Genomic DNA, 7442 nt, shown 5'->3' with positions numbered 1-7442 from the left:
ATCAATAACCAACCATATTTCAAAAATTAAAATATGAATCTAAAATTTTAAATTTGAAGTTGAAAGAGAGGAACGGTACAAGCTTTCTAAGCAAATTATCTTGATCTTCTCCGGTGGCTCATGTTGCTTTGCGGTCATTTAATGGCTAGTCTATATTCTGTGGTACAAAAGCTCTATCTAGTTTCCTTAAATTTTGGACATCTATCAAGGATACTTGGCGGTCTGGTCCGATGACTGATCCATCTATATTTTAGAGTTAAGCATGGATATTTATACTTTGTTTTGTGTTGGGTTGAAATCCTGCTTTCCTGCTGGATTGTGCTGGCTTTTTTTTTTTCATGGGCCTCCAATGTTTGCATCGGGAGTTAGCTAGGCTCGTTGGTCTACACACTTCATATCATCTGTGGAGACTGCAATGGATCTTCAGTTATATTTGTGAACCGAAAGAATAGACTGTGGGATAATCGAGCACATTTTGATCCATATATCACACAAGTATAATAGAAACAAGATCATTTTGTAAAGGAAAGATAACTAGAACAAACGTAGAATGCAAAATAGGGGAGATAATCAAGTAATAAAAACAAGAAAAAAGAAAGCACATAAGATTTACATAGTTCGACCAGATTGTTGGCCTACGTCCACAGACAAGACCTCCTCAACATTCTTCTATTAATAATTCATGGCACAACGAAGTACAAAATTAGAGAAGAAGAAGAAAAATAAAAAGCTCACACAGACTCTTTTTTACTAAAGAAAAATACTCTTATTTTTCTCTCAAAAGGAATCTCACGTCTTTTATTTTTTTTCTCTTGAATCTTCCCTTTTGGTTGTGTTTTCACTGCTCTCAGGCTACTAAATCTTCTCCCAAGTCCTCCCTTTAAATAAAGCTCGTCACCATGTGAATCCAGGTCCAAATCGTATCAAAAATGGACTCCTATTCATTTTAGAATCAAAAAAATAAGATCAACCATCAGATCTGCATCGCACAGCTCAGATCAGCGCTCAAAATCATTTGGATCACATCCAAATCAATTCGGATAAGCCTTCAGCCATTCGATCAAAATCGGGAAAAAGAAAAACCATTCGATCGCGCCTCGATCCACCAGAACTCGCATAGACCGTGAGAAACGCCGGGAAAATGGGCGTCGGTCCATCATGGACCGTGAGAAATGTCCTGAAAATGGGCGCTCGGTAAACGCGCCCCACTGTGGACCGCAAAAATATGGTAGACCGCATACACCGTGCCTGCACATTGCCTGGGCTTGGGCCAGCATTTTCACGCGCGCGCTCGTGCTCGTGGGCTTGGGCTGCCGTTCTATGGCTGGGCCTGATCAGACATGGGCTTCATTCAAACAATTCTTCCATTTAAAGACATATGCCGAACTTACAAGAACGCCGTCTTTGGAGACCTTGCCAACCTCCCACTCCTAACGTAGCTCCAAGATCGAGTGAAGTTTTGCTTCAATTGAACTTCTCTCGAGCCACTGGCTTTGTCAACACATCGCTGGATTTACATCTGTATGAATTTTCAATAATGAAACTAGACCATCATCAACCACATCTCTCACAAAGTGATAGCGAATATCAATATGCTTTGTCCGAGAGTGAAATGCCGAATTTTTTGTCAAGTGTAACGTGCTTTGACTATCACAATTCACCCTCATCTCATCTTGCTTCACCTTGAAGTCTCTAAGAAGCCTCTTAAGCCAGATAGTTTCTTTGCATGCGTGTGCCACTGCAATATACTCTGCCTCTGTCATTGATAATGCCACCACTGACTGAAGCTTAGACTCCCAGTTAATAGCACCGCCGTCCATGGAGAACATGTAGCCTGTGGTGGATCTCCTCTTGTTTCGATCATCTGCAAAATCAGAATCAACATACCCAATACACTCCAAACCTGCTGAACCATAACAGAGTGAATGATCAGTCATCCCCCTCGGATATCGAAGGATCCACTTTACTGCTGTCCAATGGTCACTATTTGGATTTGCCATATACCAACTCATAACTCTCACTGCTTGTGCAATGTCTGGTCTTGTGCATACCATGGCAAACATAAGGCTCCCTACTGTAGATGAATATGGTACCCGGGTCATGTCAATCTTTTCTGCTTCTGTACTGGGTGATTGCTCTACTGACAATTTCAACTGAACAAAAAATGGGGTAGAGACTGATTTTGCATTTTGCATATTGAAGTACCATAGAACTTTCTCTACATATCTTTTTTGTGAAAGCCAGACCTTCCTATCCTTCCTCTCCTGTAGCACCTTCATCCCGAGTTTTGGTTTATGGCTCCTAAGTCTTTCATCTTGAACTCCCCAGCCAACTGAGCTTTCAGATCTAATATTCGACTCCTGCAATTTCCTGCGACCACTATATCATTGACATATAATAATAAGATACAGAAGCTCCTATCATTATAAATATGTACAAGGATCTGCCTCTAGTCGAATAAATTCCAAACTCACAATGAAGGAATCAAATCACTTGTACCAATACCTTAGCGCCTGTTTGAGACCGTACAATGATTTGTTCAGCCGACAAACCAACTCCTCTTTATCTTTTTCAACAAAATCTTCAACTTGCGCCATATAAATCTCCTCCTCCAAGTCACCATGCAAGAAAGCCATCTTTACATCCATCTGCTTGAGCTCCAAATTCATGATTGCCGCGATCGTCAAGATAACCCTAATAGTAGTAAGACGAACCATTGATGAGAAGATTTCATCAAAATCAATTCCTAGCTTCTGAGCATAAACCTTCACCACCAAACATGCTTTGAACCTCTCCACATTTTCATTTGTATCCTTTTTCACTTTATAGACCCACCGACATCCGATCGGACTCCTTTCCTCCGATAGAACTACAAGCTCCTATGTCTTATTCTTCTGAAGTGACTCCATCTCCTCCTCTATAGCACAATGCCACTTTTCAGCATTCGTAAACTCACATGTCTCCCTGTATGAAGTTGGCTCGTCCTCCTCCGCCAAAGCAACATAAGCACAAATATGGTTAGCAAAAGGAATGAAAGAAGTGACATAATCATCATATCTAGTAGGAGGTCTAATAACCCTCCTAGGCTGCTCAGACTTCGTTGGTGGCTCTTTCAGTGAGATAGCATCCTCATAAGATTATGGAGATTGTGGAGACTCTGCACTTGGTCCATCATCAACTATCTCGTCGTTCTCCTGTGCTTGCTCTGTTTGCACCTCATCACCTACATCAAAGAACTCAACAGAAGTAATGGCTTCATCATCTTGCTTTTCCTTGGTGCCTTGAAAAGATTTTTCATTGAAAACAACATCTCAACTAACAATGATCTTGTGGGTAGTAGGGTCCCACAATCGATACCCCTTTACTCCTTGAGTATAGTCAAGAAAGATGCACCTTCGAGAGTTCTCATCCAATTTTATCCTCTTTTCTTTTGAAATCTACATATATGCATCGCATCTAAAGACACGGAGATGGGAATAATTTACTGGCTTGCCGCTCCAAAGTTCTTCTAGAATTTCCAACCCAAGAGATTTTATCGGTGCTTGATTGATCAAGTAGCAAGCGATGCATGCAGCTTCTGTCCAAAATTTTTTGTCAAGTTTTGCAGTGCTCATCACACTACGGATCCTTTCCATGAATATTTTATTAAATCTCTCTACCATACCATTTTGCTGTGGTGTCCCGAGAACCGAAGCTGTCACCGAATTTCATGCCCACCACAAAACTCATCAAACTCCTTGGAGCAATATTCCTCTCCATTATCAGAACATAGGTATTTAATTTTCAAATATTTTTTATTTTTCACCAGAGCCTTAAATTTTTTGAAAATTTCAAAAACATCAGATCTTCGCTTCAGAATATATATCCAATCCTTTCGAGAATAGTCATCAATGAAGAAAATGAAGTAGAAACATCCACCCAATGATCTACCAGGTGACTCTTAAGTATCTGAGTGGATTAGCTCAAAAAATTTCTTACTCCGCTGCTATGATAAAGAGAAAGAGATCTTTCTTTGTTTACCATAGATACAATCTTCACAAAATTCCAGTGGTGCTGACTTGAACCCCGGAAGAAGCTCCTTATTTGATAATAATTGGAGCCCATGCTTGCTTATATGTCTCAAACATCGATGCCAAACCGTTGGAGACACCATCTTTGAACTTACTATTGCCGCATCTCCCACCTGAGTCTTGTCCATCAATTTATAAAGACATCTATTTGTACTCCATTTATCACCATCAAACACCCTTTGGACATCTTCAATTGATCTTTCTCTTCGATAAACTTTAAGCCTTGCTTACAAAATTTTTTAAGTGACAATAGACTCTTGCACAGTGCAGGAACATGTCATATATTGAAAATCGTCCGAACTATACTATCAAACATCTTGATTCAAACATCTCCCACTCCAATCACAGGACAAGTTGTATTGTTACCCAAATAGATAACTCCTGAAATCACTCCCTAAAAGGAGTCATGTAGAAAGATGCCCTCAAATCTAAAATCCAATAACGTGCAAGCACAGATCTTTCCAATACCGTCAATACATCTCCGTCATCAGAAGTAGCCGAACCAGTTTCACTTTCTGCTACATTACCTTGGAAGTTTTTCGATTCAGGTTTTGTATCAACTCCTTTAGCCCGACAATCTTTCTTTACATATCCTGTTTTTCCACAATTCTAGTATTTTACCTTCTTTTTATCCTTGGATTTAGATCTTATCTTCCCTCGATCACCACGTTTTCTTTCGAAAAGCCTGCCCCATGCTACCATGGCCTCCCCCGAAGAGCTTCCTTGGCTAGATTTCTGCCTCATCTCTTTTATAAGCAATGATGCAACAACAGACTCCATCTTGAGGATTTCAACGTGACTCAAGTTCATGATAAGATTATCCCAAGACTCCGGTATAGAATAAAATAGAATGCTGGCCTTCTTTTCATCATCAATTCTAATATCTAGGGCCGCAAGCTTGCTCATGATAGAATTGAATACACCCAAGTGCTCTTGAACTGATGTCCTATCCTTCATTTTTAGATTGTATAATTACCGTCTTAAATAGATTTTATTTATCAGAGACTTACATTTATAGAGATTCTTCAATTTTTTTCAAATCTCTTTTGCAATAGTCTCGATCTCGATATTGAACAATACCAAATCATCCAACGCCAAATAGAGATTCGCCATTGCCAGTTTGTCTTTCTCTTCATATTGCCCATCCGTCATCTCTTAAGGTTTGTGTTCTTTTCCTTGCAAAGTAATTTTGCAACCATCCTTGATCAATACCACCTGCATCTTTATCTTTCAAAGTGCAAAGTTTAATCCATCAAACATCGGTATCTCATATTTTGTTATCGTCACCTTGTCCACCATTGTTTCAAATCAAACCAGCTATAAAAAAATCTCCTGTGCTCTAATACCAAAATGAAAGAAGAGATCGTGGGATAATCAAGCACACCTCGATCCACATAGCACACAAGTACAGCAGAAACAAGATCATTTTGTAGAAGAAAGATAACTAGAACAAACGTAGAACGTAAAATAGAGGAGATAATCAAGCAATAAAAATAAAAAAAAAAGAAAGCACACCAGATTTACGTGGTTCGGCCTGATTGTTGGCCTACATCCACGAGCAAGACCTTCTCAACGTTCTTCTATTAATAATCTATGGTACAAAGAAGTACAAAATTGAAGAAGAAGAAAAATAAAAGGCTCACACAGACTCTCTTTTATAAAAGAAAAATATTCTTATGTTTCTCTCAAAAGGAATCTCACACCTTTTATTTTTTCTCTCTTGAATCCTCCCTTTTGGTTGTTGTTTTCACTGCTCTCAGGCTACTAAACCTTCTCCCAAGTCCTCCCTTTAAATAGAGCTTGTCACCAGGTAAATTCAGATCCAAAATGTGTCAAAAATGGACTCCTAGTCACTGTAGAATCGAAGAAATAAGATCAACTACTGTATTTGCATCACACGGCCCAGATTAGCGCTCTAAATCATCTGGATCATGTCCAAATCAATTCGGATAAGCCCTCAGCCATCCGATCAAAATCGAGAGAAAGAAAAACCATTCGATCGTGCCTCGATCCACTAGAACTCGCGTAGATTGTGAGAAATACTATGAAAACGGGCGTCGGTCCATCATGGACTGTGAAAATATTCTAGAAACGGGTGCTTGGTCCACGCGCCCCATTATGGATCGTGAAAATATGGTAAACTATGTACACCGCACCCGCACACTGCCTGGGCTTGGGCCGGCATTTTTGCATGCATGTTTGTATGCATGGGCTTGAGCTGCCATTCTATGGCTGGATCTGATCGGACATGGGCTTCATCCAAACACGAACTTCATGTGATCTATATAATTATTGAATTGAGTGGTATTCACTCTTCTTGGAGTTCTCTTGGTCGTTGCTACCGCTTCTTTATCCTTTGTTACCGTAGTTTCAGTGGACTGTGATGATTTTATGCTGTTTTTGCTTTCGCTTGCTTTTATGTGGCTTCGGTTTGCGGCCTGGGATTTCTCTCTCTCTCTCTCTCTCTCCCTTTTTCTGAGTCTCCTGATTATTTTTTTTATGTTTTCCTTTCCTCCATTTGCACAGAATATTCTTTGCAATATATCTGGTGACTAGGGGTGTTCTCACCTCCGGTCTCCATTTTAATAAAAAATATATATATATATTTATTCTTACCTAATTCCTATACATAAAAATCATTATAAAATTAAAACAATCATAAAATTGATATATATTAAATATATATTTACTTTTTATATTTATCTTCCCAATAAATTATGTAAAATTTTAATTTTATACAATAAATTATATTTATTCAGACTTATCTAGATAAGCTTTTTATCCCTTCATAATCTCTTTTGCAATAAAACTCCACGCAAGGTATTGTACCTATTGGATGCTGGTATTATATTTATTTTTTTAAAAAATATATATAATTTTAATTTTTTAAAATTAAAATTATTAATTCTAATCTATCTAGATAATTTTCTTTTGAGATCCTTGCACTATCTAATTTGCAATATAGCTCTAAAACATTGCATGAAATGTCAATATTATTTTTTAATTTTTAACAATAAAATATATAAAATTTTAATTTTATAAGTAAATTTTATTTTTAAAATTTTAGATAGATAATTTTTTTTTATTCTTTCATAATCTATTTTGCTACGAAACTCTATAGTCATTATCCATATTAATGCTAGTATTATATTTATATTTTGAGTGAAATATATAAAATTTTAATTTTATAAAGTAAATTTTATCTTTTCAGAATATTTAAAAAAATTTTTTGATCTTTTTTTTTCTGATAATTAATTTTTTTATCTTGAAATAATATATTTTGCAACAAAAGTCTACGTAAGTAAATATTATTGCCAACAATCATTAAAAAAAAAATTAATGCACAGGTGGGGTCCGGTCCTGAGGTTCGCT

The sequence above is a fragment of the Elaeis guineensis genome, chromosome 5 (assembly GCF_000442705.2).
Source record: "Elaeis guineensis isolate ETL-2024a chromosome 5, EG11, whole genome shotgun sequence".
NCBI classification, from domain to species: domain Eukaryota; kingdom Viridiplantae; phylum Streptophyta; class Magnoliopsida; order Arecales; family Arecaceae; genus Elaeis; species Elaeis guineensis.
Note: the sequence above shows the minus strand (reverse complement) of the source record.